The 25,069-nt window shown below is 73.6% G+C and overlaps 20 non-coding genes across 20 annotated transcripts; all 20 read left to right on the forward strand.

The window, feature by feature from the left end:
* Positions 1 to 529: 529 nt before the first annotated feature.
* On the forward strand, positions 530 to 648 carry LOC131494126 (5S ribosomal RNA). The gene has a single exon (XR_009253192.1). It is a non-coding gene; the product is annotated as a 5S ribosomal RNA (ribosomal RNA).
* A 1,130-nt stretch (positions 649 to 1,778) lies between these two features.
* On the forward strand, positions 1,779 to 1,897 carry LOC131494127 (5S ribosomal RNA). The gene has a single exon (XR_009253193.1). It is a non-coding gene; the product is annotated as a 5S ribosomal RNA (ribosomal RNA).
* Positions 1,898 to 3,021: 1,124 nt separating this feature from the next.
* On the forward strand, positions 3,022 to 3,140 carry LOC131494128 (5S ribosomal RNA). Its single transcript, XR_009253194.1, has one exon. It is a non-coding gene; the product is annotated as a 5S ribosomal RNA (ribosomal RNA).
* Positions 3,141 to 4,260: 1,120 nt separating this feature from the next.
* On the forward strand, positions 4,261 to 4,379 carry LOC131494129 (5S ribosomal RNA). Its single transcript, XR_009253195.1, has one exon. It is a non-coding gene; the product is annotated as a 5S ribosomal RNA (ribosomal RNA).
* Positions 4,380 to 5,511: 1,132 nt separating this feature from the next.
* On the forward strand, positions 5,512 to 5,630 carry LOC131494130 (5S ribosomal RNA). Its single transcript, XR_009253196.1, has one exon. It is a non-coding gene; the product is annotated as a 5S ribosomal RNA (ribosomal RNA).
* A 1,123-nt stretch (positions 5,631 to 6,753) lies between these two features.
* LOC131494131 (5S ribosomal RNA) lies at positions 6,754 to 6,872 on the forward strand. The gene has a single exon (XR_009253197.1). It is a non-coding gene; the product is annotated as a 5S ribosomal RNA (ribosomal RNA).
* Positions 6,873 to 8,003: 1,131 nt separating this feature from the next.
* LOC131494132 (5S ribosomal RNA) lies at positions 8,004 to 8,122 on the forward strand. The gene has a single exon (XR_009253198.1). It is a non-coding gene; the product is annotated as a 5S ribosomal RNA (ribosomal RNA).
* Positions 8,123 to 9,252: 1,130 nt separating this feature from the next.
* On the forward strand, positions 9,253 to 9,371 carry LOC131494134 (5S ribosomal RNA). Its single transcript, XR_009253200.1, has one exon. It is a non-coding gene; the product is annotated as a 5S ribosomal RNA (ribosomal RNA).
* Positions 9,372 to 10,497: 1,126 nt separating this feature from the next.
* LOC131494135 (5S ribosomal RNA) lies at positions 10,498 to 10,616 on the forward strand. Its single transcript, XR_009253201.1, has one exon. It is a non-coding gene; the product is annotated as a 5S ribosomal RNA (ribosomal RNA).
* Positions 10,617 to 11,747: 1,131 nt separating this feature from the next.
* LOC131494136 (5S ribosomal RNA) lies at positions 11,748 to 11,866 on the forward strand. The gene has a single exon (XR_009253202.1). It is a non-coding gene; the product is annotated as a 5S ribosomal RNA (ribosomal RNA).
* A 1,133-nt stretch (positions 11,867 to 12,999) lies between these two features.
* Positions 13,000 to 13,118, forward strand: LOC131494137 (5S ribosomal RNA). The gene has a single exon (XR_009253203.1). It is a non-coding gene; the product is annotated as a 5S ribosomal RNA (ribosomal RNA).
* Positions 13,119 to 14,250: 1,132 nt separating this feature from the next.
* Positions 14,251 to 14,369, forward strand: LOC131494138 (5S ribosomal RNA). Its single transcript, XR_009253204.1, has one exon. It is a non-coding gene; the product is annotated as a 5S ribosomal RNA (ribosomal RNA).
* Positions 14,370 to 15,503: 1,134 nt separating this feature from the next.
* Positions 15,504 to 15,622, forward strand: LOC131494139 (5S ribosomal RNA). The gene has a single exon (XR_009253205.1). It is a non-coding gene; the product is annotated as a 5S ribosomal RNA (ribosomal RNA).
* Positions 15,623 to 16,756: 1,134 nt separating this feature from the next.
* LOC131494173 (5S ribosomal RNA) lies at positions 16,757 to 16,877 on the forward strand. The gene has a single exon (XR_009253238.1). It is a non-coding gene; the product is annotated as a 5S ribosomal RNA (ribosomal RNA).
* Positions 16,878 to 18,006: 1,129 nt separating this feature from the next.
* LOC131494166 (5S ribosomal RNA) lies at positions 18,007 to 18,126 on the forward strand. Its single transcript, XR_009253231.1, has one exon. It is a non-coding gene; the product is annotated as a 5S ribosomal RNA (ribosomal RNA).
* Positions 18,127 to 19,260: 1,134 nt separating this feature from the next.
* Positions 19,261 to 19,379, forward strand: LOC131494140 (5S ribosomal RNA). Its single transcript, XR_009253206.1, has one exon. It is a non-coding gene; the product is annotated as a 5S ribosomal RNA (ribosomal RNA).
* A 1,127-nt stretch (positions 19,380 to 20,506) lies between these two features.
* Positions 20,507 to 20,625, forward strand: LOC131494141 (5S ribosomal RNA). Its single transcript, XR_009253207.1, has one exon. It is a non-coding gene; the product is annotated as a 5S ribosomal RNA (ribosomal RNA).
* A 1,135-nt stretch (positions 20,626 to 21,760) lies between these two features.
* LOC131494142 (5S ribosomal RNA) lies at positions 21,761 to 21,879 on the forward strand. The gene has a single exon (XR_009253208.1). It is a non-coding gene; the product is annotated as a 5S ribosomal RNA (ribosomal RNA).
* Positions 21,880 to 23,016: 1,137 nt separating this feature from the next.
* On the forward strand, positions 23,017 to 23,135 carry LOC131494143 (5S ribosomal RNA). Its single transcript, XR_009253209.1, has one exon. It is a non-coding gene; the product is annotated as a 5S ribosomal RNA (ribosomal RNA).
* A 1,135-nt stretch (positions 23,136 to 24,270) lies between these two features.
* On the forward strand, positions 24,271 to 24,389 carry LOC131494145 (5S ribosomal RNA). Its single transcript, XR_009253211.1, has one exon. It is a non-coding gene; the product is annotated as a 5S ribosomal RNA (ribosomal RNA).
* The last annotated feature ends 680 nt before the right edge of the window (positions 24,390 to 25,069 follow it).

The raw sequence follows: 25,069 nt of genomic DNA on the forward strand, positions 1-25,069 counted from the left end.
GCGAGGCCCCGCTAGGGCAGCGGGCTCGGGCTGTTGATGTTCACTGGGGGCGCTGGCGCCTCCGGGGTGGGTATGCACCAGGTGGGGCAGATGGGAGGAGAAGGCCGGGTGGCTGGCTGCGCTCGCCCTGGGGCTGGGGAGGAGGCGCCGACACCCCGGCGGGGCGGGCCCCGGAAGGCACGGCCGGCCGGATGCCCCACGCTCGCTTCCACCCTCTTGCCAGTGAGTAGCCCGACCTGGTGCGGTGACGTGCGGTCCGGTGCGGTGCCGGATGGAAGCGGAGGCGGGCGTGGGGCCAAGCCGGGAGCGGCCTGCAAGAGTCCCGGGATCGGAGAACGCCGGGGCTTGCGCCTCAGCGCCTTGCCAGGGTCCTCTTGCGCGGCCTCCGCCACCCGCCCGGGGCCCGCGGCGGAGGGCGGCGGCAGGCAGGCAGGCAGGCAGGCAGGCGCGTGCACGGGTGAAGCGCCGCACCCGCTGGGCTGGGGACGCGTGGAGCAGGCTCTTGAGGCGCCCAGCGCCAGCCGCCCGCGTCTACGGCCATACCACCCTGAACGCGCCCGATCTCGTCTGATCTCGGAAGCTAAGCAGGGTCGGGCCTGGTTAGTACTTGGATGGGAGACCGCCTGGGAATACCGGGTGCTGTAGGCTTTTTCGCTTTTGGCCTTTGGCCTTTGGCCTCCTTGACCTCTCCTTTGGCGCCCGCCGCCCCTCCCCCCCTCCCTCCCTGGGTCCCTCTCTCCCCAGGGAGCGCGGCTGCTGGGGCCAAACACATCCCAGCCACGGATCCCTCTGCCCCTCCCGGGCCAGCAAAGCAGCCTGGCCTGGCCTGGCCCGGCCCCGCCCCGCCCCGCCCCGCCACGCACCCCAAGCCCGCACACACCCCCCCCCTCCCCCCTCACCCGGCACTTCACGAGGGGCACGCTCCCCGCTCCCCGCTCCCCGCACCCGGCCAGATCCCACTGCACCGGCTGGAAGCCACGTCCCAGCTTTGCACCTTTCCTGAGACACCACCCACACCGGCACCCGCACCCGCACGGAGGGGTGGGGGGGTGTGCGGTGAGGGCGGGACCGGAGGCTGGCGCCCGGGGACTGGAGGGTGGGGGCTGGGTGGGTGGATGCGAGAACCAGGAGCGGGCGGGCGGGGCCGCGAGACCCCAGACTCCCACTCCGCCACACGCCTGGGCTCCCTGGGTCCTGGACCTCTCCCCTCCCTCGAGCCCTCATCCCCAGGCAGGGTCCCTGGCATTTCGCGAGGCCCCGCTAGGGCAGCGGGCTCGGGCTGTTGATGTTCACTGGGGGCGCTGGCGCCTCCGGGGTGGGTATGCACCAGGTGGGGCAGACGGGAGGAGAAGGCCGGGTGGCTGGCTGCGCTCGCCCTGGGGCTGGGGAGGAGGCGCCGACACCCCGGCGGGGCGGGCCCCGGAAGGCACGGCCGGCCGGATGCCCCACGCTCGCTTCCACCCTCTTGCCAGTGAGTAGCCCGACCTGGTGCGGTGACGTGCGGTCCGGTGCGGTGCCGGATGGAAGCGGAGGCGGGCGTGGGGCCAAGCCGGGAGCGGCCTGCAAGAGTCCCGGGATCGGAGAACGCCGGGGCTTGCGCCTCAGCGCCTTGCCAGGGTCCTCTTGCGCGGCCTCCGCCACCCGCCCGGGGCCCGCGGCGGAGGGCGGCGGCAGGCAGGCAGGCAGGCAGGCAGGCGCGTGCACGGGTGAAGCGCCGCACCCGCTGGGCTGGGGACGCGTGGAGCAGGCTCTTGAGGCGCCCAGCGCCAGCCGCCCGCGTCTACGGCCATACCACCCTGAACGCGCCCGATCTCGTCTGATCTCGGAAGCTAAGCAGGGTCGGGCCTGGTTAGTACTTGGATGGGAGACCGCCTGGGAATACCGGGTGCTGTAGGCTTTTTCGCTTTTGGCCTTTGGCCTTTGGCCTCCTTGACCTCTCCTTTGGCGCCCGCCGCCCCTCCCCCCCTCCCTCCCTGGGTCCCTCTCTCCCCAGGGAGCGCGGCTGCTGGGGCCAAACACATCCCAGCCACGGATCCCTCTGCCCCTCCCGGGCCAGCAAAGCAGCCTGGCCTGGCCTGGCCCGGCCCCGCCCCGCCCCACCCCGCCACGCACCCCAAGCCCGCACACAACCCCCCCCCTCCCCCCCCACCCGGCACTTCACGAGGGGCACGCTCCCCGCTCCCCGCACCCGGCCAGATCCCACTGCACCGGCTGGAAGCCACGTCCCAGCTTTGCACCTTTCCTGAGACACCACCCACACCGGCACCCGCACCCGCACGGAGGGGTGGGGGGGTGTGCGGTGAGGGCGGGACCGGAGGCTGGCGCCCGGGGACTGGAGGGTGGGGGCTGGGTGGGTGGATGCGAGAACCAGGAGCGGGCGGGCGGGGCCGCGAGACCCCAGACTCCCACTCCGCCACACGCCTGGGCTCCCTGGGTCCTGGACCTCTCCCCTCCCTCGAGCCCTCATCCCCAGGCAGGGTCCCTGGCATTTCGCGAGGCCCCGCTAGGGCAGCGGGCTCGGGCTGTTGATGTTCACTGGGGGCGCTGGCGCCTCCGGGGTGGGTATGCACCAGGTGGGGCAGACGGGAGGAGAAGGCCGGGTGGCTGGCTGCGCTCGCCCTGGGGCTGGGGAGGAGGCGCCGACACCCCGGCGGGGCGGGCCCCGGAAGGCACGGCCGGCCGGATGCCCCACGCTCGCTTCCACCCTCTTGCCAGTGAGTAGCCCGACCTGGTGCGGTGACGTGCGGTCCGGTGCGGTGCCGGATGGAAGCGGAGGCGGGCGTGGGGCCAAGCCGGGAGCGGCCTGCAAGAGTCCCGGGATCGGAGAACGCCGGGGCTTGCGCCTCAGCGCCTTGCCAGGGTCCTCTTGCGCGGCCTCCGCCACCCGCCCGGGGCCCGCGGCGGAGGGCGGCGGCAGGCAGGCAGGCAGGCAGGCAGGCGCGTGCACGGGTGAAGCGCCGCACCCGCTGGGCTGGGGACGCGTGGAGCAGGCTCTTGAGGCGCCCAGCGCCAGCCGCCCGCGTCTACGGCCATACCACCCTGAACGCGCCCGATCTCGTCTGATCTCGGAAGCTAAGCAGGGTCGGGCCTGGTTAGTACTTGGATGGGAGACCGCCTGGGAATACCGGGTGCTGTAGGCTTTTTCGCTTTTGGCCTTTGGCCTTTGGCCTCCTTGACCTCTCCTTTGGCGCCCGCCGCCCCTCCCCCCCTCCCTCCCTGGGTCCCTCTCTCCCCAGGGAGCGCGGCTGCTGGGGCCAAACACATCCCAGCCACGGATCCCTCTGCCCCTCCCGGGCCAGCAAAGCAGCCTGGCCTGGCCTGGCCCGGCCCCGCCCCGCCCCACCCCGCCACGCACCCCAAGCCCGCACACAACCCCCCCCCTCCCCCCCCACCCGGCACTTCACGAGGGGCACGCTCCCCGCTCCCCGCACCCGGCCAGATCCCACTGCACCGGCTGGAAGCCACGTCCCAGCTTTGCACCTTTCCTGAGACACCACCCACACCGGCACCCGCACCCGCACGGAGGGGTGGGGGGGTGTGCGGTGAGGGCGGGACCGGAGGCTGGCGCCCGGGGACTGGAGGGTGGGGGCTGGGTGGGTGGATGCGAGAACCAGGAGCGGGCGGGCGGGGCCGCGAGACCCCAGACTCCCACTCCGCCACACGCCTGGGCTCCCTGGGTCCTGGACCTCTCCCCTCCCTCGAGCCCTCATCCCCAGGCAGGGTCCCTGGCATTTCGCGAGGCCCCGCTAGGGCAGCGGGCTCGGGCTGTTGATGTTCACTGGGGGCGCTGGCGCCTCCGGGGTGGGTATGCACCAGGTGGGGCAGACGGGAGGAGAAGGCCGGGTGGCTGGCTGCGCTCGCCCTGGGGCTGGGGAGGAGGCGCCGACACCCCGGCGGGGCGGGCCCCGGAAGGCACGGCCGGCCGGATGCCCCACGCTCGCTTCCACCCTCTTGCCAGTGAGTAGCCCGACCTGGTGCGGTGACGTGCGGTCCGGTGCGGTGCCGGATGGAAGCGGAGGCGGGCGTGGGGCCAAGCCGGGAGCGGCCTGCAAGAGTCCCGGGATCGGAGAACGCCGGGGCTTGCGCCTCAGCGCCTTGCCAGGGTCCTCTTGCGCGGCCTCCGCCACCCGCCCGGGGCCCGCGGCGGAGGGCGGCGGCAGGCAGGCAGGCAGGCAGGCGCGTGCACGGGTGAAGCGCCGCACCCGCTGGGCTGGGGACGCGTGGAGCAGGCTCTTGAGGCGCCCAGCGCCAGCCGCCCGCGTCTACGGCCATACCACCCTGAACGCGCCCGATCTCGTCTGATCTCGGAAGCTAAGCAGGGTCGGGCCTGGTTAGTACTTGGATGGGAGACCGCCTGGGAATACCGGGTGCTGTAGGCTTTTTCGCTTTTGGCCTTTGGCCTTTGGCCTCCTTGACCTCTCCTTTGGCGCCCGCCGCCCCTCCCCCCCTCCCTCCCTGGGTCCCTCTCTCCCCAGGGAGCGCGGCTGCTGGGGCCAAACACATCCCAGCCACGGATCCCTCTGCCCCTCCCGGGCCAGCAAAGCAGCCTGGCCTGGCCTGGCCCGGCCCCGCCCCGCCCCGCCCCGCCACGCACCCCAAGCCCGCACACAACCCCCCCCCCTCCCCCCCCACCCGGCACTTCACGAGGGGCACGCTCCCCGCTCCCCGCTCCCCGCACCCGGCCAGATCCCACTGCACCGGCTGGAAGCCACGTCCCAGCTTTGCACCTTTCCTGAGACACCACCCACACCGGCACCCGCACCCGCACGGAGGGGTGGGGGGGTGTGCGGTGAGGGCGGGACCGGAGGCTGGCGCCCGGGGACTGGAGGGTGGGGGCTGGGTGGGTGGATGCGAGAACCAGGAGCGGGCGGGCGGGGCCGCGAGACCCCAGACTCCCACTCCGCCACACGCCTGGGCTCCCTGGGTCCTGGACCTCTCCCCTCCCTCGAGCCCTCATCCCCAGGCAGGGTCCCTGGCATTTCGCGAGGCCCCGCTAGGGCAGCGGGCTCGGGCTGTTGATGTTCACTGGGGGCGCTGGCGCCTCCGGGGTGGGTATGCACCAGGTGGGGCAGACGGGAGGAGAAGGCCGGGTGGCTGGCTGCGCTCGCCCTGGGGCTGGGGAGGAGGCGCCGACACCCCGGCGGGGCGGGCCCCGGAAGGCACGGCCGGCCGGATGCCCCACGCTCGCTTCCACCCTCTTGCCAGTGAGTAGCCCGACCTGGTGCGGTGACGTGCGGTCCGGTGCGGTGCCGGATGGAAGCGGAGGCGGGCGTGGGGCCAAGCCGGGAGCGGCCTGCAAGAGTCCCGGGATCGGAGAACGCCGGGGCTTGCGCCTCAGCGCCTTGCCAGGGTCCTCTTGCGCGGCCTCTGCCACCCGCCCGGGGCCCGCGGCGGAGGGCGGCGGCAGGCAGGCAGGCAGGCAGGCAGGTGCGTGCACGGGTGAAGCGCCGCACCCGCTGGGCTGGGGACGCGTGGAGCAGGCTCTTGAGGCGCCCAGCGCCAGCCGCCCGCGTCTACGGCCATACCACCCTGAACGCGCCCGATCTCGTCTGATCTCGGAAGCTAAGCAGGGTCGGGCCTGGTTAGTACTTGGATGGGAGACCGCCTGGGAATACCGGGTGCTGTAGGCTTTTTCGCTTTTGGCCTTTGGCCTTTGGCCTCCTTGACCTCTCCTTTGGCGCCCGCCGCCCCTCCCCCCTCCCTCCCTGGGTCCCTCTCTCCCCAGGGAGCGCGGCTGCTGGGGCCAAACACATCCCAGCCACGGATCCCTCTGCCCCTCCCGGGCCAGCAAAGCAGCCTGGCCTGGCCTGGCCCGGCCCCGCCCCGCCCCGCCCCGCCACGCACCCCAAGCCCGCACACAACCCCCCCCTCCCCCCCCACCCGGCACTTCACGAGGGGCACGCTCCCCGCTCCCCGCACCCGGTCAGATCCCACTGCACCGGCTGGAAGCCACGTCCCAGCTTTGCACCTTTCCTGAGACACCACCCACACCGGCACCCGCACCCGCACGGAGGGGTGGGGGGGGTGTGCGGTGAGGGCGGGACCGGAGGCTGGCGCCCGGGGACTGGAGGGTGGGGGCTGGGTGGGTGGATGCGAGAACCAGGAGCGGGCGGGCGGGGCCGCGAGACCCCAGACTCCCACTCCGCCACACGCCTGGGCTCCCTGGGTCCTGGACCTCTCCCCTCCCTCGAGCCCTCATCCCCAGGCAGGGTCCCTGGCATTTCGCGAGGCCCCGCTAGGGCAGCGGGCTCGGGCTGTTGATGTTCACTGGGGGCGCTGGCGCCTCCGGGGTGGGTATGCACCAGGTGGGGCAGACGGGAGGAGAAGGCCGGGTGGCTGGCTGCGCTCGCCCTGGGGCTGGGGAGGAGGCGCCGACACCCCGGCGGGGCGGGCCCCGGAAGGCACGGCCGGCCGGATGCCCCACGCTCGCTTCCACCCTCTTGCCAGTGAGTAGCCCGACCTGGTGCGGTGACGTGCGGTCCGGTGCGGTGCCGGATGGAAGCGGAGGCGGGCGTGGGGCCAAGCCGGGAGCGGCCTGCAAGAGTCCCGGGATCGGAGAACGCCGGGGCTTGCGCCTCAGCGCCTTGCCAGGGTCCTCTTGCGCGGCCTCCGCCACCCGCCCGGGGCCCGCGGCGGAGGGCGGCGGCAGGCAGGCAGGCAGGCAGGCAGGCGCGTGCACGGGTGAAGCGCCGCACCCGCTGGGCTGGGGACGCGTGGAGCAGGCTCTTGAGACGCCCAGCGCCAGCCGCCCGCGTCTACGGCCATACCACCCTGAACGCGCCCGATCTCGTCTGATCTCGGAAGCTAAGCAGGGTCGGGCCTGGTTAGTACTTGGATGGGAGACCGCCTGGGAATACCGGGTGCTGTAGGCTTTTTCGCTTTTGGCCTTTGGCCTTTGGCCTCCTTGACCTCTCCTTTGGCGCCCGCCGCCCCTCCCCCCCTCCCTCCCTGGGTCCCTCTCTCCCCAGGGAGCGCGGCTGCTGGGGCCAAACACATCCCAGCCACGGATCCCTCTGCCCCTCCCGGGCCAGCAAAGCAGCCTGGCCTGGCCTGGCCCGGCCCCGCCCCGCCCCGCCCCGCCACGCACCCCAAGCCCGCACACAACCCCCCCCCTCCCCCCCCACCCGGCACTTCACGAGGGGCACGCTCCCCGCTCCCCGCTCCCCGCACCCGGCCAGATCCCACTGCACCGGCTGGAAGCCACGTCCCAGCTTTGCACCTTTCCTGAGACACCACCCACACCGGCACCCCCACCCGCACGGAGGGGTGGGGGGGTGTGCGGTGAGGGCGGGACCGGAGGCTGGCGCCCGGGGACTGGAGGGTGGGGGCTGGGTGGGTGGATGCGAGAACCAGGAGCGGGCGGGCGGGGCCGCGAGACCCCAGACTCCCACTCCGCCACACGCCTGGGCTCCCTGGGTCCTGGACCTCTCCCCTCCCTCGAGCCCTCATCCCCAGGCAGGGTCCCTGGCATTTCGCGAGGCCCCGCTAGGGCAGCGGGCTCGGGCTGTTGATGTTCACTGGGGGCGCTGGCGCCTCCGGGGTGGGTATGCACCAGGTGGGGCAGACGGGAGGAGAAGGCCGGGTGGCTGGCTGCGCTCGCCCTGGGGCTGGGGAGGAGGCGCCGACACCCCGGCGGGGCGGGCCCCGGAAGGCACGGCCGGCCGGATGCCCCACGCTCGCTTCCACCCTCTTGCCAGTGAGTAGCCCGACCTGGTGCGGTGACGTGCGGTCCGGTGCGGTGCCGGATGGAAGCGGAGGCGGGCGTGGGGCCAAGCCGGGAGCGGCCTGCAAGAGTCCCGGGATCGGAGAACGCCGGGGCTTGCGCCTCAGCGCCTTGCCAGGGTCCTCTTGCGCGGCCTCCGCCACCCGCCCGGGGCCCGCGGCGGAGGGCGGCGGCAGGCAGGCAGGCAGGCAGGCAGGCGCGTGCACGGGTGAAGCGCCGCACCCGCTGGGCTGGGGACGCGTGGAGCAGGCTCTTGAGGCGCCCAGCGCCAGCCGCCCGCGTCTACGGCCATACCACCCTGAACGCGCCCGATCTCGTCTGATCTCGGAAGCTAAGCAGGGTCGGGCCTGGTTAGTACTTGGATGGGAGACCGCCTGGGAATACCGGGTGCTGTAGGCTTTTTCGCTTTTGGCCTTTGGCCTTTGGCCTCCTTGACCTCTCCTTTGGCGCCCGCCGCCCCTCCCCCCCTCCCTCCCTGGGTCCCTCTCTCCCCAGGGAGCGCGGCTGCTGGGGCCAAACACATCCCAGCCACGGATCCCTCTGCCCCTCCCGGGCCAGCAAAGCAGCCTGGCCTGGCCTGGCCCGGCCCCGCCCCGCCCCGCCCCGCCACGCACCCCAAGCCCGCACACACCCCCCCCCTCCCCCCTCACCCGGCACTTCACGAGGGGCACGCTCCCCGCTCCCCGCTCCCCGCACCCGGCCAGATCCCACTGCACCGGCTGGAAGCCACGTCCCAGCTTTGCACCTTTCCTGAGACACCACCCACACCGGCACCCCCACCCGCACGGAGGGGTGGGGGGGTGTGCGGTGAGGGCGGGACCGGAGGCTGGCGCCCGGGGACTGGAGGGTGGGGGCTGGGTGGGTGGATGCGAGAACCAGGAGCGGGCGGGCGGGGCCGCGAGACCCCAGACTCCCACTCCGCCACACGCCTGGGCTCCCTGGGTCCTGGACCTCTCCCCTCCCTCGAGCCCTCATCCCCAGGCAGGGTCCCTGGCATTTCGCGAGGCCCCGCTAGGGCAGCGGGCTCGGGCTGTTGATGTTCACTGGGGGCGCTGGCGCCTCCGGGGTGGGTATGCACCAGGTGGGGCAGACGGGAGGAGAAGGCCGGGTGGCTGGCTGCGCTCGCCCTGGGGCTGGGGAGGAGGCGCCGACACCCCGGCGGGGCGGGCCCCGGAAGGCACGGCCGGCCGGATGCCCCACGCTCGCTTCCACCCTCTTGCCAGTGAGTAGCCCGACCTGGTGCGGTGACGTGCGGTCCGGTGCGGTGCCGGATGGAAGCGGAGGCGGGCGTGGGGCCAAGCCGGGAGCGGCCTGCAAGAGTCCCGGGATCGGAGAACGCCGGGGCTTGCGCCTCAGCGCCTTGCCAGGGTCCTCTTGCGCGGCCTCCGCCACCCGCCCGGGGCCCGCGGCGGAGGGCGGCGGCAGGCAGGCAGGCAGGCAGGCAGGCGCGTGCACGGGTGAAGCGCCGCACCCGCTGGGCTGGGGACGCGTGGAGCAGGCTCTTGAGGCGCCCAGCGCCAGCCGCCCGCGTCTACGGCCATACCACCCTGAACGCGCCCGATCTCGTCTGATCTCGGAAGCTAAGCAGGGTCGGGCCTGGTTAGTACTTGGATGGGAGACCGCCTGGGAATACCGGGTGCTGTAGGCTTTTTCGCTTTTGGCCTTTGGCCTTTGGCCTCCTTGACCTCTCCTTTGGCGCCCGCCGCCCCTCCCCCCCTCCCTCCCTGGGTCCCTCTCTCCCCAGGGAGCGCGGCTGCTGGGGCCAAACACATCCCAGCCACGGATCCCTCTGCCCCTCCCGGGCCAGCAAAGCAGCCTGGCCTGGCCTGGCCCGGCCCCGCCCCGCCCCGCCCCGCCACGCACCCCAAGCCCGCACACAATCCCCCCCTCCCCCCCCACCCGGCACTTCACGAGGGGCACGCTCCCCGCTCCCCGCTCCCCGCACCCGGCCAGATCCCACTGCACCGGCTGGAAGCCACGTCCCAGCTTTGCACCTTTCCTGAGACACCACCCACACCGGCACCCGCACCCGCACGGAGGGGTGGGGGGGTGTGCGGTGAGGGCGGGACCGGAGGCTGGCGCCCGGGGACTGGAGGGTGGGGGCTGGGTGGGTGGATGCGAGAACCAGGAGCGGGCGGGCGGGGCCGCGAGACCCCAGACTCCCACTCCGCCACACGCCTGGGCTCCCTGGGTCCTGGACCTCTCCCCTCCCTCGAGCCCTCATCCCCAGGCAGGGTCCCTGGCATTTCGCGAGGCCCCGCTAGGGCAGCGGGCTCGGGCTGTTGATGTTCACTGGGGGCGCTGGCGCCTCCGGGGTGGGTATGCACCAGGTGGGGCAGACGGGAGGAGAAGGCCGGGTGGCTGGCTGCGCTCGCCCTGGGGCTGGGGAGGAGGCGCCGACACCCCGGCGGGGCGGGCCCCGGAAGGCACGGCCGGCCGGATGCCCCACGCTCGCTTCCACCCTCTTGCCAGTGAGTAGCCCGACCTGGTGCGGTGACGTGCGGTCCGGTGCGGTGCCGGATGGAAGCGGAGGCGGGCGTGGGGCCAAGCCGGGAGCGGCCTGCAAGAGTCCCGGGATCGGAGAACGCCGGGGCTTGCGCCTCAGCGCCTTGCCAGGGTCCTCTTGCGCGGCCTCCGCCACCCGCCCGGGGCCCGCGGCGGAGGGCGGCGGCAGGCAGGCAGGCAGGCAGGCGCGTGCACGGGTGAAGCGCCGCACCCGCTGGGCTGGGGACGCGTGGAGCAGGCTCTTGAGGCGCCCAGCGCCAGCCGCCCGCGTCTACGGCCATACCACCCTGAACGCGCCCGATCTCGTCTGATCTCGGAAGCTAAGCAGGGTCGGGCCTGGTTAGTACTTGGATGGGAGACCGCCTGGGAATACCGGGTGCTGTAGGCTTTTTCGCTTTTGGCCTTTGGCCTTTGGCCTCCTTGACCTCTCCTTTGGCGCCCGCCGCCCCTCCCCCCCTCCCTCCCTGGGTCCCTCTCTCCCCAGGGAGCGCGCCTGCTGGGGCCAAACACATCCCAGCCACGGATCCCTCTGCCCCTCCCGGGCCAGCAAAGCAGCCTGGCCTGGCCTGGCCCGGCCCCGCCCCGCCCCGCCCCGCCACGCACCCCAAGCCCGCACACAACCCCCCCCCTCCCCCCCCACCCGGCACTTCACGAGGGGCACGCTCCCCGCTCCCCGCTCCCCGCACCCGGCCAGATCCCACTGCACCGGCTGGAAGCCACGTCCCAGCTTTGCACCTTTCCTGAGACACCACCCACACCGGCACCCGCACCCGCACGGAGGGGTGGGGGGGTGTGCGGTGAGGGCGGGACCGGAGGCTGGCGCCCGGGGACTGGAGGGTGGGGGCTGGGTGGGTGGATGCGAGAACCAGGAGCGGGCGGGCGGGGCCGCGAGACCCCAGACTCCCACTCCGCCACACGCCTGGGCTCCCTGGGTCCTGGACCTCTCCCCTCCCTCGAGCCCTCATCCCCAGGCAGGGTCCCTGGCATTTCGCGAGGCCCCGCTAGGGCAGCGGGCTCGGGCTGTTGATGTTCACTGGGGGCGCTGGCGCCTCCGGGGTGGGTATGCACCAGGTGGGGCAGACGGGAGGAGAAGGCCGGGTGGCTGGCTGCGCTCGCCCTGGGGCTGGGGAGGAGGCGCCGACACCCCGGCGGGGCGGGCCCCGGAAGGCACGGCCGGCCGGATGCCCCACGCTCGCTTCCACCCTCTTGCCAGTGAGTAGCCCGACCTGGTGCGGTGACGTGCGGTCCGGTGCGGTGCCGGATGGAAGCGGAGGCGGGCGTGGGGCCAAGCCGGGAGCGGCCTGCAAGAGTCCCGGGATCGGAGAACGCCGGGGCTTGCGCCTCAGCGCCTTGCCAGGGTCCTCTTGCGCGGCCTCCGCCACCCGCCCGGGGCCCGCGGCGGAGGGCGGCGGCAGGCAGGCAGGCAGGCAGGCAGGCGCGTGCACGGGTGAAGCGCCGCACCCGCTGGGCTGGGGACGCGTGGAGCAGGCTCTTGAGGCGCCCAGCGCCAGCCGCCCGCGTCTACGGCCATACCACCCTGAACGCGCCCGATCTCGTCTGATCTCGGAAGCTAAGCAGGGTCGGGCCTGGTTAGTACTTGGATGGGAGACCGCCTGGGAATACCGGGTGCTGTAGGCTTTTTCGCTTTTGGCCTTTGGCCTTTGGCCTCCTTGACCTCTCCTTTGGCGCCCGCCGCCCCTCCCCCCCTCCCTCCCTGGGTCCCTCTCTCCCCAGGGAGCGCGGCTGCTGGGGCCAAACACATCCCAGCCACGGATCCCTCTGCCCCTCCCGGGCCAGCAAAGCAGCCTGGCCTGGCCTGGCCCGGCCCCGCCCCGCCCCACCCCGCCACGCACCCCAAGCCCGCACACAACCCCCCCCCCTCCCCCCCCACCCGGCACCTCACGAGGGGCACGCTCCCCGCTCCCCGCTCCCCGCACCCGGCCAGATCCCACTGCACCGGCTGGAAGCCACGTCCCAGCTTTGCACCTTTCCTGAGACACCACCCACACCGGCACCCGCACCCGCACGGAGGGGTGGGGGGGGTGTGCGGTGAGGGCGGGACCGGAGGCTGGCGCCCGGGGACTGGAGGGTGGGGGCTGGGTGGGTGGATGCGAGAACCAGGAGCGGGCGGGCGGGGCCGCGAGACCCCAGACTCCCACTCCGCCACACGCCTGGGCTCCCTGGGTCCTGGACCTCTCCCCTCCCTCGAGCCCTCATCCCCAGGCAGGGTCCCTGGCATTTCGCGAGGCCCCGCTAGGGCAGCGGGCTCGGGCTGTTGATGTTCACTGGGGGCGCTGGCGCCTCCGGGGTGGGTATGCACCAGGTGGGGCAGACGGGAGGAGAAGGCCGGGTGGCTGGCTGCGCTCGCCCTGGGGCTGGGGAGGAGGCGCCGACACCCCGGCGGGGCGGGCCCCGGAAGGCACGGCCGGCCGGATGCCCCACGCTCGCTTCCACCCTCTTGCCAGTGAGTAGCCCGACCTGGTGCGGTGACGTGCGGTCCGGTGCGGTGCCGGATGGAAGCGGAGGCGGGCGTGGGGCCAAGCCGGGAGCGGCCTGCAAGAGTCCCGGGATCGGAGAACGCCGGGGCTTGCGCCTCAGCGCCTTGCCAGGGTCCTCTTGCGCGGCCTCCGCCACCCGCCCGGGGCCCGCGGCGGAGGGCGGCGGCAGGCAGGCAGGCAGGCAGGCAGGCGCGTGCACGGGTGAAGCGCCGCACCCGCTGGGCTGGGGACGCGTGGAGCAGGCTCTTGAGGCGCCCAGCGCCAGCCGCCCGCGTCTACGGCCATACCACCCTGAACGCGCCCGATCTCGTCTGATCTCGGAAGCTAAGCAGGGTCGGGCCTGGTTAGTACTTGGATGGGAGACCGCCTGGGAATACCGGGTGCTGTAGGCTTTTTCGCTTTTGGCCTTTGGCCTTTGGCCTCCTTGACCTCTCCTTTGGCGCCCGCCGCCCCTCCCCCCCTCCCTCCCTGGGTCCCTCTCTCCCCAGGGAGCGCGGCTGCTGGGGCCAAACACATCCCAGCCACGGATCCCTCTGCCCCTCCCGGGCCAGCAAAGCAGCCTGGCCTGGCCTGGCCCGGCCCCGCCCCGCCCCGCCCCGCCACGCACCCCAAGCCCGCACACAACCCCCCCCCTCCCCCCCCACCCGGCACTTCACGAGGGGCACGCTCCCCGCTCCCCGCTCCCCGCACCCGGCCAGATCCCACTGCACCGGCTGGAAGCCACGTCCCAGCTTTGCACCTTTCCTGAGACACCACCCACACCGGCACCCGCACCCGCACGGAGGGGTGGGGGGGGTGTGCGGTGAGGGCGGGACCGGAGGCTGGCGCCCGGGGACTGGAGGGTGGGGGCTGGGTGGGTGGATGCGAGAACCAGGAGCGGGCGGGCGGGGCCGCGAGACCCCAGACTCCCACTCCGCCACACGCCTGGGCTCCCTGGGTCCTGGACCTCTCCCCTCCCTCGAGCCCTCATCCCCAGGCAGGGTCCCTGGCATTTCGCGAGGCCCCGCTAGGGCAGCGGGCTCGGGCTGTTGATGTTCACTGGGGGCGCTGGCGCCTCCGGGGTGGGTATGCACCAGGTGGGGCAGACGGGAGGAGAAGGCCGGGTGGCTGGCTGCGCTCGCCCTGGGGCTGGGGAGGAGGCGCCGACACCCCGGCGGGGCGGGCCCCGGAAGGCACGGCCGGCCGGATGCCCCACGCTCGCTTCCACCCTCTTGCCAGTGAGTAGCCCGACCTGGTGCGGTGACGTGCGGTCCGGTGCGGTGCCGGATGGAAGCGGAGGCGGGCGTGGGGCCAAGCCGGGAGCGGCCTGCAAGAGTCCCGGGATCGGAGAACGCCGGGGCTTGCGCCTCAGCGCCTTGCCAGGGTCCTCTTGCGCGGCCTCCGCCACCCGCCCGGGGCCCGCGGCGGAGGGCGGCGGCAGGCAGGCAGGCAGGCAGGCAGGCGCGTGCACGGGTGAAGCGCCGCACCCGCTGGGCTGGGGACGCGTGGAGCAGGCTCTTGAGGCGCCCAGCGCCAGCCGCCCGCGTCTACGGCCATACCACCCTGAACGCGCCCGATCTCGTCTGATCTCGGAAGCTAAGCAGGGTCGGGCCTGGTTAGTACTTGGATGGGAGACCGCCTGGGAATACCGGGTGCTGTAGGCTTTTTCGCTTTTGGCCTTTGGCCTTTGGCCTCCTTGACCTCTCCTTTGGCGCCCGCCGCCCCTCCCCCCTCCCTCCCTGGGTCCCTCTCTCCCCAGGGAGCGCGGCTGCTGGGGCCAAACACATCCCAGCCACGGATCCCTCTGCCCCTCCCGGGCCAGCAAAGCAGCCTGGCCTGGCCTGGCCCGGCCCCGCCCCGCCCCGCCACGCACCCCAAGCCCGCACACAACCCCCCCCCTCCCCCCCCACCCGGCACTTCACGAGGGGCACGCTCCCCGCTCCCCGCTCCCCGCACCCGGCCAGATCCCACTGCACCGGCTGGAAGCCACGTCCCAGCTTTGCACCTTTCCTGAGACACCACCCACACCGGCACCCGCACCCGCACGGACGGGTGGGGGGGTGTGCGGTGAGGGCGGGACCGGAGGCTGGCGCCCGGGGACTGGAGGGTGGGGGCTGGGTGGGTGGATGCGAGAACCAGGAGCGGGCGGGCGGGGCCGCGAGACCCCAGACTCCCACTCCGCCACACGCCTGGGCTCCCTGGGTCCTGGACCTCTCCCCTCCCTCGAGCCCTCATCCCCAGGCAGGGTCCCTGGCATTTCGCGAGGCCCCGCTAGGGCAGCGGGCTCGGGCTGTTGATGTTCACTGGGGGCGCTGGCGCCTCCGGGGTGGGTATGCACCAGGTGGGGCAGACGGGAGGAGAAGGCCGGGTGGCTGGCTGCGCTCGCCCTGGGGCTGGGGAGGAGGCGCCGACACCCCGGCGGGGGCGGGCCCCGGAAGGCACGGCCGGCCGGATGCCCCACGCTCGCTTCCACCCTCTTGCCAGTGAGTAGCCCGACCTGGTGCGGTGACGTGCGGTCCGGTGCGGTGCCGGATGGAAGCGGAGGCGGGCGTGGGGCCAAGCCGGGAGCGGCCTGCAAGAGTCCCGGGATCGGAGAACGCCGGGGCTTGCGCCTCAGCGCCTTGCCAGGGTCCTCTTGCGCGGCCTCCGCCACCCGCCCGGGGCCCGCGGCGGAGGGCGGCGGCAGGCAGGCAGGCAGGCAGGCAGGCAGGCAGGCGCGTGCACGGGTGAAGCGCCGCACCCGCTGGGCTGGGGACGCGTGGAGCAGGCTCTTGAGGCGCCCAGCGCCAGCCGCCCGCGTCTACGGCCATACCACCCTGAACGCGCCCGATCTCGTCTGATCTCGGAAGCTAAGCAGGGTCGGGCCTGGTTAGTACTTGGATGGGAGACCGCCTGGGAATACCGGGTGCTGTAGGCTTTTTCGCTTTTGGCCTTTGGCCTTTGGCCTCCTTGACCTCTCCTTTGGCGCCCGCCGCCCCTCCCCCCTCCCTCCCTGGGTCCCTCTCTCCCCAGGGAGCGCGGCTGCTGGGGCCAAACACATCCCAGCCACGGATCCCTCTGCCCCTCCCGGGCCAGCAAAGCAGCCTGGCCTGGCCTGGCCCGGCCCCGCCCCGCCCCGCCCCGCCACGCACCCCAAGCCCGCACACAACCCCCCCCCCCCCCCCCACCCGGCACTTCACGAGGGGCACGCTCCCCGCTCCCCGCTCCCCGCACCCGGCCAGATCCCACTGCACCGGCTGGAAGCCACGTCCCAGCTTTGCACCTTTCCTGAGACACCACCCACACCGGCACCCGCACCCGCACGGACGGGTGGGGGGGTGTGCGGTGAGGGCGGGACCGGAGGCTGGCGCCCGGGGACTGGAGGGTGGGGGCTGGGTGGGTGGATGCGAGAACCAGGAGCGGGCGGGCGGGGCCGCGAGACCCCAGACTCCCACTCCGCCACACGCCTGGGCTCCCTGGGTCCTGGACCTCTCCCCTCCCTCGAGCCCTCATCCCCAGGCAGGGTCCCTGGCATTTCGCGAGGCCCCGCTAGGGCAGCGGGCTCGGGCTGTTGATGTTCACTGGGGGCGCTGGCGCCTCCGGGGTGGGTATGCACCAGGTGGGGCAGACGGGAGGAGAAGGCCGGGTGGCTGGCTGCGCTCGCCCTGGGGCTGGGGAGGAGGCGCCGACACCCCGGCGGGGGCGGGCCCCGGAAGGCACGGCCGGCCGGATGCCCCACGCTCGCTTCCACCCTCTTGCCAGTGAGTAGCCCGACCTGGTGCGGTGACGTGCGGTCCGGTGCGGTGCCGGATGGAAGCGGAGGCGGGCGTGGGGCCAAGCCGGGAGCGGCCTGCAAGAGTCCCGGGATCGGAGAACGCCGGGGCTTGCGCCTCAGCGCCTTGCCAGGGTCCTCTTGCGCGGCCTCCGCCACCCGCCCGGGGCCCGCGGCGGAGGGCGGCGGCAGGCAGGCAGGCAGGCAGGCAGGCAGGCGCGTGCACGGGTGAAGCGCCGCACCCGCTGGGCTGGGGACGCGTGGAGCAGGCTCTTGAGGCGCCCAGCGCCAGCCGCCCGCGTCTACGGCCATACCACCCTGAACGCGCCCGATCTCGTCTGATCTCGGAAGCTAAGCAGGGTCGGGCCTCTGGTTAGTACTTGGATGGGAGACCGCCTGGGAATACCGGGTGCTGTAGGCTTTTTCGCTTTTGGCCTTTGGCCTTTGGCCTCCTTGACCTCTCCTTTGGCGCCCGCCGCCCTCCCCCCTCCCTCCCTGGGTCCCTCTCTCCCCAGGGAGCGCGGCTGCTGGGGCCAAACACATCCCAGCCACGGATCCCTCTGCCCCTCCCGGGCCAGCAAAGCAGCCTGGCCTGGCCTGGCCCGCCCCTCGCCCCGCCCCGCCCCGCCACGCACCCCAAGCCCGCACACAACCCCCCCCTCCCCCCCCACCCGGCACTTCACGAGGGGCACGCTCCCCGCTCCCCGCTCCCCGCACCCGGCCAGATCCCACTGCACCGGCTGGAAGCCACGTCCCAGCTTTGCACCTTTCCTGAGACACCACCCACACCGGCACCCGCACCCGCACGGAGGGGTGGGGGGGTGTGCGGTGAGGGCGGGACCGGAGGCTGGCGCCCGGGGACTGGAGGGTGGGGGCTGGGTGGGTGGATGCGAGAACCAGGAGCGGGCGGGCGGGGCCGCGAGACCCCAGACTCCCACTCCGCCACACGCCTGGGCTCCCTGGGTCCTGGACCTCTCCCCTCCCTCGAGCCCTCATCCCCAGGCAGGGTCCCTGGCATTTCGCGAGGCCCCGCTAGGGCAGCGGCTCGGGCTGTTGATGTTCACTGGGGGCGCTGGCGCCTCCGGGGTGGGTATGCACCAGGTGGGGCAGACGGGAGGAGAAGGCCGGGTGGCTGGCTGCGCTCGCCCTGGGGCTGGGGAGGAGGCGCCGACACCCCGGCGGGGGCGGGCCCCGGAAGGCACGGCCGGCCGGATGCCCCACGCTCGCTTCCACCCTCTTGCCAGTGAGTAGCCCGACCTGGTGCGGTGACGTGCGGTCCGGTGCGGTGCCGGATGGAAGCGGAGGCGGGCGTGGGGCCAAGCCGGGAGCGGCCTGCAAGAGTCCCGGGATCGGAGAACGCCGGGGCTTGCGCCTCAGCGCCTTGCCAGGGTCCTCTTGCGCGGCCTCCGCCACCCGCCCGGGGCCCGCGGCGGAGGGCGGCGGCAGGCAGGCAGGCAGGCAGGCAGGCGCGTGCACGGGTGAAGCGCCGCACCCGCTGGGCTGGGGACGCGTGGAGCAGGCTCTTGAGGCGCCCAGCGCCAGCCGCCCGCGTCTACGGCCATACCACCCTGAACGCGCCCCGATCTCGTCTGATCTCGGAAGCTAAGCAGGGTCGGGCCTGGTTAGTACTTGGATGGGAGACCGCCTGGGAATACCGGGTGCTGTAGGCTTTTTCGCTTTTGGCCTTTGGCCTTTGGCCTCCTTGACCTCTCCTTGGCGCCCGCCGCCCCTCCCCCCTCCCTCCCTGGGTCCCTCTCTCCCCAGGGAGCGCGGCTGCTGGGGCCAAACACATCCCAGCCACGGATCCCTCTGCCCCTCCCGGGCCAGCAAAGCAGCCTGGCCTGGCCTGGCCCGGCCCCGCCCCGCCCGCCCCGCCACGCACCCCAAGCCCGCACACAACCCCCCCCCTCCCCCCCCACCCGGCACTTCACGAGGGGCACGCTCCCCGCTCCCCGCTCCCCGCACCCGGCCAGATCCCACTGCACCGGCTGGAAGCCACGTCCCAGCTTTGCACCTTTCCTGAGACACCACCCACACCGGCACCCGCACCCCGCACGGACGGGTGGGGGGGTGTGCGGTGAGGGCGGGACCGGAGGCTGGCGCCCGGGGACTGGAGGGTGGGGGCTGGGTGGGTGGATGCGAGAACCAGGAGCGGGCGGGCGGGGCCGCGAGACCCCAGACTCCCACTCCGCCACACGCCTGGGCTCCCTGGGTCCTGGACCTCTCCCCTCCCTCGAGCCCTCATCCCCAGGCAGGGTCCCTGGCATTTCGCGAGGCCCCGCTAGGGCAGCGGGCTCGGGCTGTTGATGTTCACTGGGGGCGCTGGCGCCTCCGGGGTGGGTATGCACCAGGTGGGGCAGACGGGAGGAGAAGGCCGGGTGGCTGGCTGCGCTCGCCCTGGGGCTGGGGAGGAGGCGCCGACACCCCGGCGGGGGCGGGCCCCGGAAGGCACGGCCGGCCGGATGCCCCACGCTCGCTTCCACCCTCTTGCCAGTGAGTAGCCCGACCTGGTGCGGTGACGTGCGGTCCGGTGCGGTGCCGGATGGAAGCGGAGGCGGGCGTGGGGCCAAGCCGGGAGCGGCCTGCAAGAGTCCCGGGATCGGAGAACGCCGGGGCTTGCGCCTCAGCGCCTTGCCAGGGTCCTCTTGCGCGGCCTCCGCCACCCGCCCGGGGCCCGCGGCGGAGGGCGGCGGCAGGCAGGCAGGCAGGCAGGCAGGCAGGCGCGTGCACGGGTGAAGCGCCGCACCCGCTGGGCTGGGGACGCGTGGAGCAGGCTCTTGAGGCGCCCAGCGCCAGCCGCCCGCGTCTACGGCCATACCACCCTGAACGCGCCCGATCTCGTCTGATCTCGGAAGCTAAGCAGGGTCGGGCCTGGTTAGTACTTGGATGGGAGACCGCCTGGGAATACCGGGTGCTGTAGGCTTTTTCGCTTTTGGCCTTTGGCCTTTGGCCTCCTTGACCTCTCCTTTGGCGCCCGCCGCCCCTCCCCCCTCCTCCCTGGGTCCCTCTCTCCCCAGGGAGCGCGGCTGCTGGGGCCAAACACATCCCAGCCACGGATCCCTCTGCCCCTCCCGGGCCAGCAAAGCAGCCTGGCCTGGCCTGGCCCGGCCCCGCCCCGCCCCGCCCCGCCACGCACCCCAAGCCCGCACACAACCCCCCCCCTCCCCCCCCACCCGGCACTTCACGAGGGGCACGCTCCCCGCTCCCCGCTCCCCGCACCCGGCCAGATCCCACTGCACCGGCTGGAAGCCACGTCCCAGCTTTGCACCTTTCCTGAGACACCACCCACACCGGCACCCGCACCCGCACGGACGGGTGGGGGGGGTGTGCGGTGAGGGCGGGACCGGAGGCTGGCGCCCGGGGACTGGAGGGTGGGGGCTGGGTGGGTGGATGCGAGAACCAGGAGCGGGCGGGCGGGGCCGCGAGACCCCAGACTCCCACTCCGCCACACGCCTGGGCTCCCTGGGTCCTGGACCTCTCCCCTCCCTCGAGCCCTCATCCCCAGGCAGGGTCCCTGGCATTTCGCGAGGCCCCGCTAGGGCAGCGGGCTCGGGCTGTTGATGTTCACTGGGGGCGCTGGCGCCTCCGGGGTGGGTATGCACCAGGTGGGGCAGACGGGAGGAGAAGGCCGGGTGGCTGGCTGCGCTCGCCCTGGGGCTGGGGAGGAGGCGCCGACACCCCGGCGGGGGCGGGCCCCGGAAGGCACGGCCGGCCGGATGCCCCACGCTCGCTTCCACCCTCTTGCCAGTGAGTAGCCCGACCTGGTGCGGTGACGTGCGGTCCGGTGCGGTGCCGGATGGAAGCGGAGGCGGGCGTGGGGCCAAGCCGGGAGCGGCCTGCAAGAGTCCCGGGATCGGAGAACGCCGGGGCTTGCGCCTCAGCGCCTTGCCAGGGTCCTCTTGCGCGGCCTCCGCCACCCGCCCGGGGCCCGCGGCGGAGGGCGGCGGCAGGCAGGCAGGCAGGCAGGCGCGTGCACGGGTGAAGCGCCGCACCCGCTGGGCTGGGGACGCGTGGAGCAGGCTCTTGAGGCGCCCAGCGCCAGCCGCCCGCGTCTACGGCCATACCACCCTGAACGCGCCCGATCTCGTCTGATCTCGGAAGCTAAGCAGGGTCGGGCCTGGTTAGTACTTGGATGGGAGACCGCCTGGGAATACCGGGTGCTGTAGGCTTTTTCGCTTTTGGCCTTTGGCCTTTGGCCTCCTTGACCTCTCCTTTGGCGCCCGCCGCCCCTCCCCCCTCCCTCCCTGGGTCCCTCTCTCCCCAGGGAGCGCGGCTGCTGGGGCCAAACACATCCCAGCCACGGATCCCTCTGCCCCTCCCGGGCCAGCAAAGCAGCCTGGCCTGGCCTGGCCCGGCCCCGCCCGCCCCGCCCCGCCACGCACCCCAAGCCCGCACACAACCCCCCCCCCCCCCCCCACCCGGCACTTCACGAGGGGCACGCTCCCCGCTCCCGCTCCCCGCACCCGGCCAGATCCCACTGCACCGGCTGGAAGCCACGTCCCAGCTTTGCACCTTTCCTGAGACACCACCCACACCGGCACCCGCACCCGCACGGAGGGGTGGGGGGGTGTGCGGTGAGGGCGGGACCGGAGGCTGGCGCCCGGGGACTGGAGGGTGGGGGCTGGGTGGGTGGATGCGAGAACCAGGAGCGGGCGGGCGGGGCCGCGAGACCCCAGATCCACTCCCACTCCGCCACACGCCTGGGCTCCCTGGGTCCTGGACCTCTCCCCTCCTCGAGCCCTCATCCCCAGGCAGGGTCCCTGGCATTTCGCGAGGCCCCGCTAGGGCAGCGGGCTCGGGCTGTTGATGTTCACTGGGGGCGCTGGCGCCTCCGGGGTGGGTATGCACCAGGTGGGGCAGACGGGAGGAGAAGGCCGGGTGGCTGGCTGCGCTCGCCCTGGGGCTGGGGAGGAGGCGCCGACACCCCGGCGGGGGCGGGCCCCGGAAGGCACGGCCGGCCGGATGCCCCACGCTCGCTTCCACCCTCTTGCCAGTGAGTAGCCCGACCTGGTGCGGTGACGTGCGGTCCGGTGCGGTGCCGGATGGAAGCGGAGGCGGGCGTGGGGCCAAGCCGGGAGCGGCCTGCAAGAGTCCCGGGATCGGAGAACGCCGGGGCTTGCGCCTCAGCGCCTTGCCAGGGTCCTCTTGCGCGGCCTCCGCCACCCGCCCGGGGCCCGCGGCGGAGGGCGGCGGCAGGCAGGCAGGCAGGCAGGCAGGCAGGCGCGTGCACGGGTGAAGCGCCGCACCCGCTGGGCTGGGGACGCGTGGAGCAGGCTCTTGAGGCGCCCAGCGCCAGCCGCCCGCGTCTACGGCCATACCACCCTGAACGCGCCCGATCTCGTCTGATCTCGGAAGCTAAGCAGGGTCGGGCCTGGTTAGTACTTGGATGGGAGACCGCCTGGGAATACCGGGTGCTGTAGGCTTTTTCGCTTTTGGCCTTTGGCCTTTGGCCTCCTTGACCTCTCCTTTGGCGCCCGCCGCCCCTCCCCCCTCCCTCCCTGGGTCCCTCTCTCCCCAGGGAGCGCGGCTGCTGGGGCCAAACACATCCCAGCCACGGATCCCTCTGCCCCTCCCGGGCCAGCAAAGCAGCCTGGCCTGGCCTGGCCCGGCCCCGCCCCGCCCCGCCCCGCCACGCACCCCAAGCCCGCACACAACCCCCCCCCTCCCCCCCCACCCGGCACTTCACGAGGGGCACGCTCCCCGCTCCCCGCTCCCCGCACCCGGCCAGATCCCACTGCACCGGCTGGAAGCCACGTCCCAGCTTTGCACCTTTCCTGAGACACCACCCACACCGGCACCCGCACCCGCACGGACGGGTGGGGGGGTGTGCGGTGAGGGCGGGACCGGAGGCTGGCGCCCGGGGACTGGAGGGTGGGGGCTGGGTGGGTGGATGCGAGAACCAGGAGCGGGCGGGCGGGGCCGCGAGACCCCAGACTCCCACTCCGCCACACGCCTGGGCTCCCTGGGTCCTGGACCTCTCCCCTCCCTCGAGCCCTCATCCCCAGGCAGGGTCCCTGGCATTTCGCGAGGCCCCGCTAGGGCAGCGGGCTCGGGCTGTTGATGTTCACTGGGGGCGCTGGCGCCTCCGGGGTGGGTATGCACCAGGTGGGGCAGACGGGAGGAGAAGGCCGGGTGGCTGGCTGCGCTCGCCCTGGGGCTGGGGAGGAGGCGCCGACACCCCGGCGGGGGCGGGCCCCGGAAGGCACGGCCGGCCGGATGCCCCACGCTCGCTTCCACCCTCTTGCCAGTGAGTAGCCCGACCTGGTGCGGTGACGTGCGGTCCGGTGCGGTGCCGGATGGAAGCGGAGGCGGGCGTGGGGCCAAGCCGGGAGCGGCCTGCAAGAGTCCCGGGATCGGAGAACGCCGGGGCTTGCGCCTCAGCGCCTTGCCAGGGTCCTCTTGCGCGGCCTCCGCCACCCGCCCGGGGCCCGCGGCGGAGGGCGGCGGCAGGCAGGCAGGCAGGCAGGCAGGCAGGCAGGCGTGCACGGGTGAAGCGCCGCACCCGCTGGGCTGGGGACGCGTGGAGCAGGCTCTTGAGGCGCCCAGCGCCAGCCGCCCGCGTCTACGGCCATACCACCCTGAACGCGCCCGATCTCGTCTGATCTCGGAAGCTAAGCAGGGTCGGGCCTGGTTAGTACTTGGATGGGAGACCGCCTGGGAATACCGGGTGCTGTAGGCTTTTTCGCTTTTGGCCTTTGGCCTTTGGCCTCCTTGACCTCTCCTTTGGCGCCCGCCGCCCCTCCCCCCTCCCTCCCTGGGTCCCTCTCTCCCCAGGGAGCGCGGCTGCTGGGGCCAAACACATCCCAGCCACGGATCCCTCTGCCCCTCCCGGGCCAGCAAAGCAGCCTGGCCTGGCCTGGCCCGGCCCCGCCCCGCCCCGCCCCGCCACGCACCCCAAGCCCGCACACAACCCCCCCCCTCCCCCCCCACCCGGCACTTCACGAGGGGCACGCTCCCCGCTCCCCGCTCCCCGCACCCGGCCAGATCCCACTGCACCGGCTGGAAGCCACGTCCCAGCTTTGCACCTTTCCTGAGACACCACCCACACCGGCACCCGCACCCGCACGGACGGGTGGGGGGGTGTGCGGTGAGGGCGGGACCGGAGGCTGGCGCCCGGGGACTGGAGGGTGGGGGCTGGGTGGGTGGATGCGAGAACCAGGAGCGGGCGGGCGGGGCCGCGAGACCCCAGACTCCCACTCCGCCACACGCCTGGGCTCCCTGGGTCCTGGACCTCTCCCCTCCCTCGAGCCCTCATCCCCAGGCAGGGTCCCTGGCATTTCGCGAGGCCCCGCTAGGGCAGCGGGCTCGGGCTGTTGATGTTCACTGGGGGCGCTGGCGCCTCCGGGGTGGGTATGCACCAGGTGGGGCAGACGGGAGGAGAAGGCCGGGTGGCTGGCTGCGCTCGCCCTGGGGCTGGGGAGGAGGCGCCGACACCCCGGCGGGGGCGGGCCCCGGAAGGCACGGCCGGCCGGATGCCCCACGCTCGCTTCCACCCTCTTGCCAGTGAGTAGCCCGACCTGGTGCGGTGACGTGCGGTCCGGTGCGGTGCCGGATGGAAGCGGAGGCGGGCGTGGGGCCAAGCCGGGAGCGGCCTGCAAGAGTCCCGGGATCGGAGAACGCCGGGGCTTGCGCCTCAGCGCCTTGCCAGGGTCCTCTTGCGCGGCCTCCGCCACCCGCCCGGGGCCCGCGGCGGAGGGCGGCGGCAGGCAGGCAGGCAGGCAGGCAGGCAGGCGCGTGCACGGGTGAAGCGCCGCACCCGCTGGGCTGGGGACGCGTGGAGCAGGCTCTTGAGGCGCCCAGCGCCAGCCGCCCGCGTCTACGGCCATACCACCCTGAACGCGCCCGATCTCGTCTGATCTCGGAAGCTAAGCAGGGTCGGGCCTGGTTAGTACTTGGATGGGAGACCGCCTGGGAATACCGGGTGCTGTAGGCTTTTTCGCTTTTGGCCTTTGGCCTTTGGCCTCCTTGACCTCTCCTTTGGCGCCCGCCGCCCCTCCCCCCTCCCTCCCTGGGTCCCTCTCTCCCCAGGGAGCGCGGCTGCTGGGGCCAAACACATCCCAGCCACGGATCCCTCTGCCCCTCCCGGGCCAGCAAAGCAGCCTGGCCTGGCCTGGCCCGGCCCCGCCCCGCCCCGCCCCGCCACGCACCCCAAGCCCGCACACAACCCCCCCCCTCCCCCCCCACCCGGCACTTCACGAGGGGCACGCTCCCCGCTCCCCGCTCCCCGCACCCGGCCAGATCCCACTGCACCGGCTGGAAGCCACGTCCCAGCTTTGCACCTTTCCTGAGACACCACCCACACCGGCACCCGCACCCGCACGGACGGGTGGGGGGGTGTGCGGTGAGGGCGGGACCGGAGGCTGGCGCCCGGGGACTGGAGGGTGGGGGCTGGGTGGGTGGATGCGAGAACCAGGAGCGGGCGGGCGGGGCCGCGAGACCCCAGACTCCCACTCCGCCACACGCCTGGGCTCCCTGGGTCCTGGACCTCTCCCCTCCCTCGAGCCCTCATCCCCAGGCAGGGTCCCTGGCATTTCGCGAGGCCCCGCTAGGGCAGCGGGCTCGGGCTGTTGATGTTCACTGGGGGCGCTGGCGCCTCCGGGGTGGGTATGCACC

Source organism: Neofelis nebulosa, chromosome 13 (genome assembly GCF_028018385.1).
Source record: "Neofelis nebulosa isolate mNeoNeb1 chromosome 13, mNeoNeb1.pri, whole genome shotgun sequence".
NCBI classification, from domain to species: domain Eukaryota; kingdom Metazoa; phylum Chordata; class Mammalia; order Carnivora; family Felidae; genus Neofelis; species Neofelis nebulosa.